This window comes from Mirounga leonina, unplaced genomic scaffold, assembly GCF_011800145.1.
Source record: "Mirounga leonina isolate KUSES-001 unplaced genomic scaffold, KU_Mleo_1.0 Mir_175, whole genome shotgun sequence".
NCBI lineage: Eukaryota > Metazoa > Chordata > Mammalia > Carnivora > Phocidae > Mirounga > Mirounga leonina.
In genome coordinates this window covers 19955997-19972043 of record NW_023270453.1, presented here as the reverse complement: position 1 = coordinate 19972043, position 16047 = coordinate 19955997, and the positions used below count along the sequence as shown (strand labels likewise).

Below are 16047 nucleotides of genomic sequence, written 5' to 3'. Positions count from 1 at the left end.
AAAGCTTGTCAGACTATTTATTTCTAAATGTAAATACAGGCATTGACGATCATGAAAATGTGAATAAAATAAGAAAAACCTCTGCTATTAGATGTGTGCCAGTGACTCTTAAGAGTTTAAATAATTAAATCTATTAAAGTGTATTGTTTGTTCAGAATCTTTCAGACTGGAAACAGGAGGCCCTGGCATTTCAAGAGGTTCAAGCAGGTGTCCATGCGGGGAGGGAGCGGGCCGGGCTGGGCGCAGCCTTCCCAGTGTGCTGGGATCTTATATCCAGGTTTCCAGGCTGTCTGCCCATCACTCTCCAACGCACACCTCTCATCTCCCTTCTGCTCACGGTTCTGCCCCATCAGCTCTCACCCGAACTTTGCTGCCCTGCACAGTCTCTTTGGGAGCTGAGGGTGCTTGTGGACAGCTGCCTCGATCTCGTTTTGACTGCTCTCTGAAACACTGTGTCTTTGCCCCATTTAAGATCCACGTATGGTGGCCTCTCAGCCAGGCACTGGCCCCAGATTCCGCATGTCATGGACCAACCTGGGTACTTGAAGTGTTCCGGTGTGGTGGGGCAGGCTTGGTCAGGGGCCGGTTGTCTGTCTGCTGCTGCCTGCTGGGAATGCTCCGGAATGGGTGCCAGTGGCTCAGGGTTGTAGGCCTAGGGAAGCCGTGTGGAAGAAATGATCTGTTGTCTTCAGCTTTTCCTGATCATACATGGACATCACTAGAGGTTTTCTCAGACCGAAGTGACACATTCAACGGTCTTTTCCCTTGAGTGGTACTTTACTATCTTTGTATGTCCTTAAAAGTAGGGTATAGCTGGATTATCGTGGAGTTTTATGCATGTTCTTTTGCATCTGAGGATGGAATAGGGACTTCTTCAGCAAGGAGGGATGAGCCGGGGTTGACTGAGCCGCACGCTCACTTGGTGCCCCCTCGCGCATCAGAACGGGGGTCAGCAGAGTCTGGGCTGTGATGTGTAGCGTGAGGCAGACCTTCCTGGCGTGGGCTGGTCATGGCCACGGGCTTGGCGATGCCATGTTGGAGGCCTGGGGTCTCCTGTCTAAAGTAGCTTTGAATGTCCATTCTGCATACCAGCTCATTTACAGATAGTACAAAGTGCTCTATTAATGTAATTTGTAAAATATACACAAAAATAGAGATTAAAAAGCAAGGAGACATGTTCCGTGGACGAGGGACAGAAGAGAACCCCCTTAACCTGGGAAACAATTATGAAAATCCAGGGCTCCCATCACACTCAACAGTGAGAGGCCGAGTGCTTGTACCCTACCATCAGGAATGAGACCAGCGTGCCCGTTTGTACCACTGCTATCCAGCATTATCCTGGAGGTTCTAGCTGAGGTTATAAAGCCATTGCAAGAAAACCCAGGAGCGCGTCCATCCTCATGACTTTGGTGGGCAGTGATCTCTTAGCCATAACACCAAAAGCACAAGTCACAGAAGGAAAAATGGATCATTTGGGCTTCGTCAAATTTAAAGACTTCCATGCTTCAAAGGATGTCATCAAGAAAGTGCAAAGACAACCCTCGGAATGGGAGAAAATATTTGCAAGTCTTATGTCTGATAAGGGACTAGTAGCCAGAATACATAAAGGAATCTTGTAATTCAGAAAATAAAAGACCCAAATAAAAACAGTCCAAGAATCTGAACAGGTATTTCTCCGAAGAAGACATACCCATAGCAAGTGACTCATTAAGAGATACTCAAGATCATGCGTCATCAGGGAAATGCAAGTCCAAACTACATGGAGATACCATTTCACACTGACTAGGGTGGCTAAGATACAGAGGACAGATACCAACGGTGTTGGCAAGGATTTGGGGAAGCTGGAGCCCCCATTCATTTCCAGTGGGACTGTAAATGATGCAACCATTTGGGAAGAGAGATTGGAAATTTCTCAAAACGTTAAGTACATTTAGAAACAGTGCTTCCCCTGCTAGATGTATACCCAAGAGAAGTGAAAATGCATGTCCACACAAAAATGTGTATGCCAATGTTCATAGCAGCATTATTCATAATGCCCAAAAGTGGAAACCACCCAAATGTTGGATGGATCCACAGACGAATGGATAAAGACAATGTGGTACATCCATAAAATCAAGTGTTATTTGGCTATAAAAATGAATGGACAACTGATATATTCTAGATCACTGATGGACCTTGAATAAAATATGCTAAGTGAAAGAAGTCAGACCCGAAACGTTGCAAGTTGTATGATTCCATTTATGTGAAATGTGCAGAGTAAGCCAGTCCTTAGAGTTAGAAAGTAGATCTGTGGTTGCCAGGGGCTGGGGGAGGGGAGAATGCTAATAGGGTTTTTTTGGGGGTGGTGAAACTGTTCTAAAATTAGATGGTGGTAATGGTTGCACAACTCTGTGAATATACTAAAAACCACTGGATCACACATGTTGAAAGGAAGAATTTACGGTATCTGATTTAGCCCAATAAAATTGTTATAAAAATAATGAGATTAAAATACAAAGTAATAAAAGGTCTAGATTTTCTTCTTTTACCCCGATGCACCATCTACATGCGCCACACTTTGGAGATTTTAACACACTATGCTCATCACTTACGGACCTGTCCATTTGCAGTGATCCAGCAGGCTATTAGGTGTGTTTGGAAATCTCCGGTACCTGGGATATGGTGGGCAGTGTGGAAGGCTTTCAGAAAAGCCACTCTTGAAACGGTGAGGCTACAGCACTTGGATGTGATGGGGTTGGTCTGACTCAGAATGCCACCTACTGTGCACCCCACCGGCATCCGTGTGACCCTCAGGACAATGAAGCCAGGTGTTGAAATCCTAGATCTGCAAACAGGACAGACTGGGGATGCTTGTTGACCAGCCCCGGTTTCTCCTGCTGTTTTGGGGGCATCTAATAGATGATGATACTTTTGCTGATGAATGAAAAATATTGCAACAAAGAATGGCATGTTTTTGATATTTTGACAGAAGAATTCTCAGGACTCCAAGACCATACAAGTGTTTACCGCTGAGAGCAGAGGATAGAAATGGAGAGAACTTCCCTCCCCTTCTTTTGCATGTTTTTGTAATTTTGGTTTTTTGGTGATATCTGGTTAATTAATTCAGACAGGATACATCAGTTTGAGGGAAAAACCTCAAAACTTTCAAATGATTTGACTAAATTGACTAGTTGTAAGTAAAAATAATTTATCTAGTTACACTGGGGAGCACAGTTACTCTTTCCCTTCCTCTAGATTTTAGGTTACCCAGAATTTGCCTTGTCTCCTTCCCTGTCCTTAACAAACACAAAAGAAGGCCAGATATGGAGCAGCAGATCGTGTTGGCCAAAGCAGAGCCATTGGCGGGGAGCCTCGTCTCAGGCTGGCCCGTTTTCTGGGTCCGGGGCCCCATGCGCACTATCGATTGCCAACGCCAAGTGCAAGTGACCATCGCAGAGCAGGGTCCCCGAGCTCTCTTCAAGCAAGAAAGTGCTTGATCCGTTTCTCACTCAGTTGCCAAGCTCATTAGAAGTGTCCTGGAGTTAGTTGAGTTTACTCGATTTTTACTAGCTTTCCCCTTGGTTTTGATTAACTTTGGTGCTGTAATTGCTTACTTTGGAGTTGTCCTATGTTACACGGTACTTAGGCGGCTAGCGTTGTGTTGTGGGGAAGGATGAGGTCCAAGAAAGGGCACTTCACCACGGCCCTGCGGGGTCGGTACCCCTCCTCACCAGTCTTACCGAGCGGTGAATAGGCAGTGCGCCCAAAGTCACGCAGATGGTACTGAGTCCAGTCTTGACCAAGGGCCCCCCCGCCTCTCCGCACAGTGCTGCTGAGCCCGAGCCATGCTGAGGGTGCTTTTGGTGTCAGCGGGTCATTATCCTTACACCGGCCTAGTTTTTCTCATCACATGAGTACACAATTCTAGTAATAGGCAGAGAGTGTGTATGTGTGTGTGTGTGTGTGTGTAGCAGAGAAAGGGCACCGAGGAAAACAAACATGTGCAGAGGCAGGAGGACGCTGGTGTTGGGGCAGCAGGTGATGCCTGGGGAAGGGTGGGGGCAGCCCACCAGCCAAAGCCCAGAAAGTCTCATCGAGTAAGATGAGAAAGGCTCACGGCCCTGCACAGGTGGGGCCGCTGCTGTGGGACTGGTGGGAAGACCCACTGTCGGGCCCGCTCACGCCCCAGCTGCACTCCACCTGATGTGCCCCTCATGCACCCACAGGGCCCTGGCCACGGCTGAACCCCAAACACGATCCCCGCTCCCTCTGTACCTAACTTGGTCAGTAAAAGCCTCTCAAAGATGGACACCGAGCACTCCAGGGGTGTTTTCCCAAGTGCAGATAAACCTCATCGTGGGAATGTTTATAAATCAGAAGAAGCATAACGAAGTCATTTCTGTGCAGCCTGTCACCTCTGGGAAGGCTGGGAGCCGTGACGCAAGGCAGGCCTGCTGCCTGGTCCCCTTCCCCGCATCCTCCGTGGAGCAGGACACATTTTGGAGGAAGAGGGCCGCGTATGCCATGGAGCAGGTGTTCAGTGGATATCCAGCAAGTGGATTAATTATCAGTTTTGTATTAATTAATTAGTGAATGACATGACGTATGAGAGAGATCAGCCCCTCTTTCGGGTCAAATACATTCGAAAATATGACCGGTGTTAGGTGCCGTGGGCAGTAACCCCTGCAGCTGTCACACGTGAGCCTCGCGGGTCAGTTGCTCTGTGCTTCTTTTTATTTTTTTAAAGATTTTATTTATTTATTTGACAGAGAGAGACACAGCGAGAGAGGGAACACAAGCAGGGGGAGTGGGAGAGGGAGAAGCAGGCTTCCTGCCGAGCAGGGAGCCTGATGTGGGACTCGATCTCAGGACCCTGGGATCATGACCTGAGCCGAAGGCAGACGCTTAACGACTGAGCCGCCCAGGCGCCCCTGCTCTGTGCTTCTGAAAGAGAAATACGCTTCAGCGGAGTAAGAGTATTTGTGTGTGCGTGAGTACACGCACACGCTCTTTATGTAGATATGCGTACATTTACTGTTATTCACATCTGCCTATCCAGCTACTTTGATATTCTTTTATTAAGATTTACAACCTTACTAGATGAATCTTTAAGATTTCAAGGTGGATTATTTTCTGCGATTTTGCAGCTTTCCTTTTATAAGGAAAGTTGTTTCGCAAAGCCAAACACGTTTGTATAGAATTAAAATTAGCTTCGTATTTTACTGATTGGTTTTCTACAACTTCTTTGTGCAGGTCCTGTGCGTACGATGTGCTCTCGTAACAAAAAGTCTTTATTTTGTGCGATCTGAGTTAGCCCTCTCTCCTCAGCTTTTACCGGACGCTTAACACATCTCTACAACAGCTCAGTAAAACATATCGTCATTATTTGTTTTTATTTCAAACCTTTCCCTGAGTTCAATTCTGAAATTTTAGCATGACTAAGAATCATTTGGGTACTTGTTGAAAACGCAGCCCAAGATATTCTCATTTGGCAAGTCTAGGCTAAGTGCCCAGTATTTGCATTCTAAGATGTGACACCCAGGCAGATGTTATGCCAGGAATACTGGACCACAATTTGGGGAACCCACTGACCAGCTCTGAGCAATTCTCAAGAGGGAGTTCTTTATCCTATTCACCTCTGTGTATTCCTAGCACCTGGCACATCACCTGAGTCAGAGTATGCTCATTAAATACTTGTAAAATGGGTGAATGGATGGATGGATGGTTGGATGGACAGACGGATGGATGGATAGATAGATGGATACATAGATGAATGGATGGATGCATAGATGGATGCATAGATGGATGGATGGATGGGTGGGTGGATGGACAGGTGGATGGATGGATGCATAGATGGATGGATGCATGGATGGATGGACAGGATGGATGGCTGGCTGGCTGGCTGGATACGTGGAAACCAGTCACTTTGCAAGTAGGCTTGACAGTTTAAAAGCCATCAATTGAGCTATGAACAAACTTTGGCAATCATTTATGTCTTTTCTAAACCTTAAGGAACATTTTGATGCGTCTTAAATAAGAATAAATAAGTCCTTGCCTAAATAGGATATACTCTTTCACTTTTTTTTTCTGATTTTAAAAGTCATCAAAGCAAAATTTGCACATCCTGATTATCTCATTGTTTTTGCAACTAGCTCATTGCTTTGTTTATTCTATTTAGTGCATACAAGTCAGAGATATGTTTGCATCACAAATAAACTGCCTTCCAAGTGCCTTAACACTGAATTTGGATTTGAATAGTACTAAATGGGTCTTCACATTTGGCTGTTGTGGTTAATATGACCATTCATAGCATGTTTCCATATATCTTCATGACAAATGTAAACATAATTAACTCTTATTCAAGAGTAATTTCGTTGTAAAATCTAGTGATTTCTGAACGTGTCCCCCATTTTAAGAAACTCCAATATGCAAACATTCAAATTTGTGTGGAATGCATATAAATTTAGCACCAATTCATTTCAAAATTATTCTTTGCTTTACCACAGGACTCAGGGCAGGAGGCTTTCCAACAGTGGGAGTCTATAAAACATTTTCAATGCTACTCACTTTGCAATAATCTGACATAGCCTGTATGGAATGCAGTAGCACCTCCTTTAAGGCAATTATCTCATTATTGTGTGATTCTTGTGTCTGTCTGTCATGCTCACTGTGACTTTCCTAGTGAATTTCATCATGTTTATCCTCAGTTCATCAGTGTCTTAAATACTTGGTGCCTAACTAATGCTCTAAGCATCTAAAGGACGTTTTTCAGATTCTCGCAGATCTGAATACATTGTGGGAGCCCCCTCGATATTTATTAAATGAATACCCTTGCTGTAGGGAGGCAGATAATTCTAGATATGATGTAGGAGTCCTGCGTGGCCGAGGAAGGGAAATGAAGGGTTTGAAGGCTCCTTGGAAGTTCCTTCTTGTTATAAAATAAGAATGACCTTTGCAACTCCATTTAGGTTCAGCTCCTTGTGAGTTATGAGGTGTTCCTCACGGAAAAGACATTTCCTGTACCCTGCTCACCCTCCAAAGACCACAGAAATTCTCTGTAGAAAAAAATTACACCTTCTCAGCCCGCCGAGGGTTTCCTGTGTCAGGTGAAGTTTATTACTGTCCTTAGTGCGAGGAGGAATTACTCTCGGGGTGGTTCAGCTCATTACCTCCACTCTTCCTCTGCCGTTCTCAGTGGTCGTGGCCTTTGTGGTGGCTGTTGAGCCTCCGTCCGTCTGCTCCCGTCTCCCGCAGTGGAAACAGCATGTAGCCTGGTGGCGCGGATCCACTCGGGACACCAGAAACCAGCAGGCAGGAGGTCATGGAATGGGCGATTTTAGCATGAACTCAGAGAGATTTGTTGGTGAGCTTTATACGTAACCACGAGTCGACTTCTACAAAGTCAGTCAGTTATCAGTTGAGATAGATGAGGTAGGTCCATATCGCGCATGCATCCAAGCACCTCATGCAGGGGTGTTCGGATGTGTAGTTCTCTCCAAATCAAATTCCAGTACTTGACCCAATAGCCACATGTTGGGATCCAGACCCCACTGCAAACTAATGGCACAGCTACGTCAAGCATGGTGAAAGAGCAGCTAGATTTTGGCTCCCACGACAGGTGAGCTAGGGGCTGGCTTGATTTTCCAGGTGTTTAAGGATGTGGTCCGTCTGGTTTCTTTGAACTGGTCAGTTTAGGTGATGCTGTCGAACTGTGTGCATGTTTGCCGTCCACCCCTCCCGCCTCCCCGTCCCTCTCCTTGCCTCCTCACCCCTATCGAGGGGTGCAGCGGGCAGTCAGAATGAGATCTGCCACCGATTCTGTGGTCTGGGTTCCGATCGTCTATACAATTTTACCACATTGATTTCATCGTGTTTCATTCCCGTTTTGAGTGCCAGAAGAAGTTAGGGAGTGCGTCATGAATCTCTCAAGGTAACTGGTCGGACCGTAGAGGGGGGAACCTATTCACAAGGCTGGGCACGCTGAGTCTGCTTCCAGGCAGCAGTCCCCTGCAGCCTGCTCTGGGTCTGGGTCTGGCGCTGGCCTTGTCTCGACCTTGAACGTTGCTGCAGAGTTGCACAGCCTCGTGTCCTAAAACATAGCACCTGTTTTAAATGAGACACCGCCATGGAAGCCAGAGTCCACATGGAGGAAGCCAGAGGAGGACCACAGTTTCCAAACCCCACGGGCATCTCCTGAAAACAGGATGGCCATTCACACGGGTGACTGTCACTCCAGCTGACGAGGATGCTGTCGAACCCCTGACCCAAGCGCGGTCTGCACATTTCAGCTCGTTCACCTGAGAGTCCGCCGGTCTTGGGCTGCCCCCTCACTGCTTCTGCTCCCCGATAACTGCACTGCAGAAAGACTTCATTTTTTAAAATCAATCTTTCCCCATTTCCAGATTCATTTTCAGATTCATGTTAAAGAAAATGTTCACTTTAACCTCCCTCCTAAACCCTGCTATAGGAAAAATATTGAAACAAGAAAATCAGGTCCAACTAGTGGTCTGAGATCTTGTGTAGAACAGTGTGGAGTTTTAACTCGCATGGATTTTCCACTTAGGACGGCCTCCCAGGACCATGGCTCCTCCAGGAGAGCCAGCCGCAGTCCAAGCCCCTAGGACGGCTCCCTGAGACCCCAGCCCCAGTGGACAGAGAGACAGAGGGGCAGGGAACCTCTGGCTGAAGGAAGACAGAGCCACCTTCCTCTCTTCTCTGCCAGCGAGTTGGTTCCAGGCTGTAAAAAGGGAGTGCTGGGCGGGTCCTCCGCTCCTTCGCAGGAACCTGGGCTATGGCGTCACCTGCTCATTCATCCCGGTGCCCACTCCGTCCCAGCTCACGTGTGCATCGCAATCACCAGCAGCCTCTGCAGGGGCCCAGATTCTGGATTCGAAGCACTGTTTTCCTCTTGGGATCCCTCCGGTTCTCGGTTCCCTGGCTCCTAGCCATCCGGCTGTGGCCCTCCCTGGTGGCATAATCGTACACCCAGCCCACAGCGGCCTTCCTTCAGGGCCAACCCCGAGCCCCAGAGAACAAGGGGATCGAGTTGGGGTCTGCAGTATTGCAACAATGCATTCACAGTGGCGCGGATCTGCCTGCATCTCCTGCTGGCTGGACTCTCAGGAGAGCGGCATCCTCCCGGCGCCGGCCCTCCCAGCGGTTTCATGTGCGGGGTCCATCAGAGCCTTCCACTAATTCATTTAGCAGTTTGTAAAGATTCTCCACCAATCTCCGGCCTGTATCTTTGCTGTTTTTCTTTCCTGATGCCTTCAGCCTGTACCCATTTGCTTTGATTATAAAAGGGGTTAAAAGCAGACAGACAAAGCAAAAAATACTAGCCAGTGCAGGGCACAGTGGATTTGTGCCAAACTTTGGATAGTTTCCAAGTCAGTACTTCCATTAAGAAGGGGAGCTTCTCCAGCGCCGAAACATTGCACCGTTACCCTTGGTGGAGATTGTCCTGGTCCCGCGGAGACAGAGGCGTCCGTCTGTGACGGTGCCGACCTACTTGAGGTCACGTGCAGATGTCCCAACAATGGAACACAAGGTTTGGAAAGACCTGCTTTTGGTGTAGATGGTGAGAGTTTTGAAGCTATTTTTATGGCCTCACTTTGCCGTCTTGCATTCTGACATTTTCTTGGAGAGCGAGGGTCTCTATGGCCGAGGGGACAGGGAGCCCGTTGTGCACGTGACTGTGGGCCTCCAAGTGTTCTGTGGCCCAAACAGGTGAGAGCTACATCTGGCTCGAATCCAGTTAGCATCAGTCAGAATCCCCTGGGTTCCCGTGGCTGAACGTCACTCCTTTGCCATCGGTTCATTTTTCCTGTGACGCTTTTCCCCTCTGGTCCTACGTGTCCCTTCCACCCGATGTGGCCACTGCGGACAGCAAAAAATGCCATTTGTCCAGGACGCAGGGCCTGGGGGCCGTCCCGCCAGTACCCCGTTCCCTGGGCTCTTTCCTCCTGCTCGCTTGCAAACATGGCGGTCCGGGTGTAGATAGAGTCAGCATCTGACCGGTCGCCAGGATGCGTGTGGTGTGGCCGCTCGTGTCAACGTGCCCACTTCGCAGGGAGGAGGCTAAGCTGTCCAGCCCCACAGATGGTGTCTGGGAGGACCGGGGCTGAGATTCAGATGTTGGAGCTCAGAGCTCCCCTCATCAGCACACTGCCTCCCCACGCATCAGGGGGCACGGCATCCGGGCACGTTCTAGACACGATTATTCCTGGTGTTTCCTCTCCACCCTCAACCCCCCAGGTTTGTCTGCTCCTGGGGGAGGCTGGGCATAGGTGTCGGCTCTGCCCGTGAGTCGCCGGCACTCGGGAAAGTCAGCCTCATCCGGCCCAGGTGAGGAAGCTGGTCGTGCTGGGCGCCTCAGCCTCCCTCTGGACGCCCCCTTCCCAGACCCCTGCCATTCTGGTCTTCGTCCACTGGCTCCTTGGTATCAGGGGTCTGGGAAGCGAGTTGGGAAAAGAGGGGTTTTGCCACATCAGTCCCCTGTCTCCTGCCATTTATTATTCTGACTTTTTGTTCTTTTTTTTATTTTTTTTATTTTTTGAAAGTCTCTCCATCTCAATAGCAAGACTCTTGGCTGTGTTCATGAAGGGAAGGGATCCCCAATCCAGGGAATCCCCAAAGCTCTCTGTTGGAATGTGGGAGGAAAACATTGAAATTTAAAAGGCTCGAGGGATTAAAAAAATGTTTTTACAGTTTTTGCAAACATAGGATTTCAGTTAGATGTGTTCTCAGCACAGGCCAGAATTTTGGTTTTGTTTTGTGGATCTTGGTCTGGAGAGAGAAAGATGGCATGTGCGTGGTCTGTGTGGTGTTCAAAGCAGGTGTATTTACGACCTCCCTGGATCCCAGTGACACAAAGTAGAAGCTGAAGATTAAAGATGCTTCCAGAATGGACAGAAATGATGCAGTTAGTTCAGGGCTGTTCTTGCTGCAAAGTCAGCCAGAGTCTCCTTGTAGGAGCCCCGTCTTGCAGGAGGAATCCGCACGCCCTGAAAGGGGCCCCAGGCCCCCTGTCTCGCCGCTGCGACCCTCAGCACCTGAGCCCCTGAGTACGTACGGTGCGCATGCTGCACATGCCTTGTATAAACGTGTATCCCGCGAGTACATACGGTGTGCATGCTGGACATTGCATATGCCTTGTACAAATGCATAAATATGTTGTTAAAGCCTTCAGCATCCTCACCAAGGAGAGAAGTTTAGCAGGTTTTTTCATCTGCAGTGACAGTGAGGTGACCTGTCAGTCAGTGCTGGGGAAACAAGGAAATGAAGGTTCGGTGGGGTTCTGGGCCGGCTGGTCGTGGCTAGCCTTCTTCCTCCTATAAAATGCTGCCTTTCTCTCCTCGTGGGCCACAGGAGGGTGCGTGTGGTCACAAACCCAGACGAGCAGAGGTGTTGAGAAGCTGCTTGCATAATCATAGGCTTGGCCCAGGCAGAGTGGTCGCAGACCAGCAGAACAATTCCAGGGAGGCAGACAGGCTTCCAGAACCTTATGGGGCAGCAGATCATCCTGGCATGCATGATGTCTACCTGCCCTGGTGGTGGCAGCGTCTGCCCAGGGCACTGATCCGACCCAGGAGAGTGGCCAGAGAGAGCCCGGGTTCGTTCTGGGGGGACGCCTGGGTGGTAGCCTCTGTGAGGCCTGCTCTCAGGAAGCACCACCGCTCTGGATCAAGCAGCAGGTGCTTTTCCTCCCGTTGCTCCCTCCCCTCTTCTCAAACAAAATACCTACAGAGCAGCCTTCCACAGCCTTACGGAGCAAGTGGCCACTTAACATTCTGGAAGACTCCCTTGGGGCCTCCTCTGGTTGTCACCCAGGGTGGCTGAGGGGGAGGGGCTGGCCCCAGGCGAGGCTCAGCCCGCCCTGCGCCCCGAGACCAAGACCGGGATGCTCAATGAGGAAACCTCACGCTGGCTCCGTCTGGGGCCCACGTCAAGCCTCTTAGAGTTGAGCATCAGTGACGCCCGGCGGTGAACGCGGAGGAATAAAGGAGTCCATGGCTGCCAGCGCACAGAGGTTCTCCATGGAACCGGGGCGCCGACAACAGCCCGGGGGTCCTGCCCCATGTCAGCACCACATCCTCAGAAGACACGCTCACACAGGAATGAGATCGGACGCTGGCTCCTAGCGGGAGGGGATGGTGGTATCCTGGGGGGCGGGCAGGAGCCCAGCCCGGGGCATAGTGTCCACACCCACGCCACCGGCTCGTCAGGCTTCTCTGCACTCCGAGGGACGGGGCGGTGTGAGTAAGACGGCGGGTGGCCGCAGACAAGCCCTCCGCTTCTCAGTTGCAAGCAGGGCCACCGAGTTTTTAGCAAATAGGAACGTAGGCCATCCAGTCCATTCGAGTTTCGGGTGGACAGCACATACTTTGCTCATGTAAGTGTTGTTGCTGTATTTTTCCTGCCAACCCCTTGTAAGGAGCCTGCGCATCCAAGCAAACCTCACGTCTCTCTCCGAAGGCCTGGCCTCGCGCTGCAACACCGAGAGTAACTGGTGGCCACAGGGCGCTGCGCCCCTGCTGTAAACGAACGTCAGAACAGCCCCTCGCAGACGCGAAAACAGCTGCAGAGACATCAGGTAACCACGCGGGGAAAACACCTTTTGCTAAGTCTCTGAAATGTGACACTAAGGACGGGCATGTGTCTCCACCTTTGCCCAAACCGCAGGTGAGTGTCTTCTCTCTCGATGCAGAATTACGCACCTCCATGTGTGTTTGCATATCATGTGTGCATAGTGCATGTGTCTGGGAGAGAGAGACAGAGAGAGACGTAGAAATCACTGATTCGGCTCTGCGGGTCCAAGAAGTGGGTTCATCTTGACTGGTTGGCTCATCTGATTAAAGCCATTAACAAAAATCGGATATGATAATGTGTCCGCATTACGACTTCATAATTTCTTAGTGCTGGGACAGGGGACGGCCTCTGCATGTCCTCCTCAGCACCTGCCTCTCTGCTGTGGTTCTGAGGTCTCTCCACATCCTGACTAAAAGCCATCACCGTGTTCAATTGGAAGAAAACATCCTTGCTCCCCACTGTGGGGATGCTCAGTGATAAGGCGATAACCATATTTATCTGAGATGGTAAAGACCAAGGTTCTTTGTGTATGGACTTTGCATAAGCATGTTACATTTTTAATATTTGCATTCCCAAATAAACTCCTAGTACCCCAAATCAAGCACGCGGTCCTGGGCCTTCCCTGCAGCTTGGAGAGGGGAGGATGGGGTTGCTGCCGTGGGCCAACTCGGGTGCCTTTTCTCCGCTGTTTCAGAACAGTCCCCTCCCCCCACAGGGCATTTCTGCAGCAAAACAAAGTTGTTTCTTTGTTCTTGTTAATCTATGAAAAGGCATCCTGTGGAGAAGGCCCTGGCCTCAGGCCTCATCCTGTGGTCGTGGTCAGGGAAGGGGGCTTGTGTTTCAGCTGCTGATCCAGCTGGACGGCTGGGTGGCACCGAGTGAGTCTGTTCTTCCGTGGTGGTTACGGAGATGCGTGTTTTCTCTCAGAGCACGGTCCATGTTCACGCGGGCTGGGTCTGAGCAAGGGCTCAGGGAGTCACGTGTAGAATGCTTCTAGTCATTAACTGAGCAAATTGTGCTGGCTCCTTAGCGAAGGGGGAGATGGGGAGATGGGGACTGAGGGCAGAGTGACAAGAGGCTGAGTTGGTGGGTTGGCCCGGGCCATGGGTTAGAGTAAGTTGGCTTATTCTGACTTGAATGGTAGTCCACAGCATTCTGTTTAAAGTTCGTGGTTGATAGATCGCCAGAGTCCATCTTTGTGACCCACCCCCCCAAGTTTGTATGGAACACTTAACCCCCAAGGTGGTGGTATCAGGTTTGGGGCCTCTGGGCGGGGTCATGAGGGTGGAGCCCCCATGAGGGGTTAGTGCCCCCAGGGAGCCCCGTCGACCCTTCCCCACATGAGGACACAGCGACAGCTGGGAAGAGTACTCACCAGACACAGGATCTACCAGCACCTTGATCTTGGATTTCCAGCCCCCAGAGCTGGGGGGAGTAATTTGTTGTTTATTAACCACCCCATCTACAGTATTCTGTTAAACAGCCTGAATGGACTCCCACAGAGATTAACTTTTGTAAGCATCCCAAGATGCTGAATCTCACCCAGATGTTTCCCCACAATTAGGTGGAATCCATCCTCTGCCCCAGCTCTCACTGACCACACCTCTCCAAGTCGGATGCACAGGTATCCACCTGTTCTTTATAACCCAACTGTACCCAGATTAGCACTGCCTTTGAGAACACCTGTCTGGATGATTTCGAGTGGAAGGAGAGCTCTGGTTCCCCGACACACAGCTTTTTGGGGACAGTGGTGATGAGGGAGGGCATCTAGGTAGAGCAGGGAGGGGACGAGGGAAGGGATGTGGGTGCGGATGCCTCTAGGCCCCCCACACCTTCTGGCAATGCCTATGAGGCTCAGGGGACGTCCCCATAGAACCCCAGGTCAGTGCTTGGCCACCCTCTTTGGCTTGCTATGTCTGTGGCCAGAGTCATGCTCTGAAGATGGGTCAGAGCCACCTTGGGTCTCTTGCACCAGCAGGTGCCTGGATGTGGTGAGGTCAGACCCTAGTCCCACTCCCCGAGGAGACAACAGGAGAACAGCCGAGGAACTGAAATCCCGTCAGACAGTGTGACTTGGAGTCTAGAACTGTCCTTCCTGCTTGTGGGAACCGCAGAGCTCCAGGACTCTGCTCAGATGTCATTCAGGAACTGCCCCAGGCTGGACCCGTGGCCGACGGCAGAGTCAGACCTGGCTGTCCCTTCCTGTGTCCCCAGAGCTGCGCAGGGAGGACGCCTGGGCATCTGCTGCTGGTTTTGTGTGTTTTTCGGGGAAACCAGCGTGGACAGTGTTAAGCCATTTCAAAGCCAAGTGGATATAATTTCCATAACTATCTGTTTCTAATTTAAGCCTATTTAAAATTTGAGGGCCCCTCTCTTGCTAATTTATTATGGCAATATTAATTAACGGTTTTGCATTACAGCGGTTAGGACGCCACTCCTATTGAGTGAGAGAGATTAGCAGGAGTACGAGATCAGAAAAACCATCTGTAAAGTGGCCAGGGGCAGCTGGGGGTCACCTTGGGGTTTGGGAGAAGGACGGCGCGTTTGTGCAAACATGCTATTAGCATCCTACAGCACAGCTGTGGAGAAGGCAGCAACAGTCCCCCCGGCCTCATTCTGCAGCTAATTCTGGGGGCAGATTCCATGAAATGGAGCTGTGCACTCGAGCTCTGATCCAAACTCGCTGTTAAAGTTTCCTTTCCGTTGTGTCATAAATTCCCATGGTTTCTCCTCTCCTCAGTGTAGTGACACATGCAGGAGCAGAGCTGGGCTGCGTCACTTTCCCGCAAGGATCCCTGGAGGGCGCGGTCCCAGCAAAGCCCCCACATGAACAGGCGGAAGTTGCTTCCTCTCTTACTCTATGGCAAAGACAAATCTTTGAGACACATCAAAACAAAACAAAACAAAGGGGATCATTGAGTGTGAAAGAGAAGCTCACGTAATCAGTCACCGTGCTTGTTTTCGCCCGAGGGGCTGTTTCCTGAGACCATGCTGACATTACCCACTCTCCTTGTAAGGCCTGCTCCTGTCCACCATGGGAGGCGATGGGAGAGATGCCCTTCTGATGGGATCTAGTGCTTTTATGAATTCAACTCTTTTCATGCTAGGGGTGGGAAGTGAAGGCCGAAGAGAGAGAGAGATTTTGTGATTTTATCTTTTTTTATGATAATGCTTCCAGGGAATGAGCATTGAGAAATCATCCTTGACTTCTGATGGGGTTGGGTCCCGATAAACCTATTGTAAATGGAAAATATCCTTAAGTCAAAAATGCATTTAATACCCCTAACCTTGACCGTCCCAGCGTAGGCTCGCCGACCTGAAACGTGCTCAGAACACTTACATCAGCCCGCGGTTGGGACAAATCCTCTCCCACGAAGCCTACTTGATAACCCGGTGTTGACGGTCTCATGCAGTGTATCGAATACGGCGCTCACCGTGAAGAGCAGACGGTGGGTATGGGTACGGGACTGTTGTCCGTGG

General features: G+C 49.9%; 1 protein-coding gene across 1 annotated transcript in view; it reads right to left on the bottom strand.

Moving 5' to 3' along the window:
* Positions 1–16047, bottom strand: part of ADARB2 (adenosine deaminase RNA specific B2 (inactive)) — a 139649-nt gene that overhangs the window by 92869 nt on the left and 30733 nt on the right. The gene's annotated exons all lie outside the window — the stretch shown is intronic.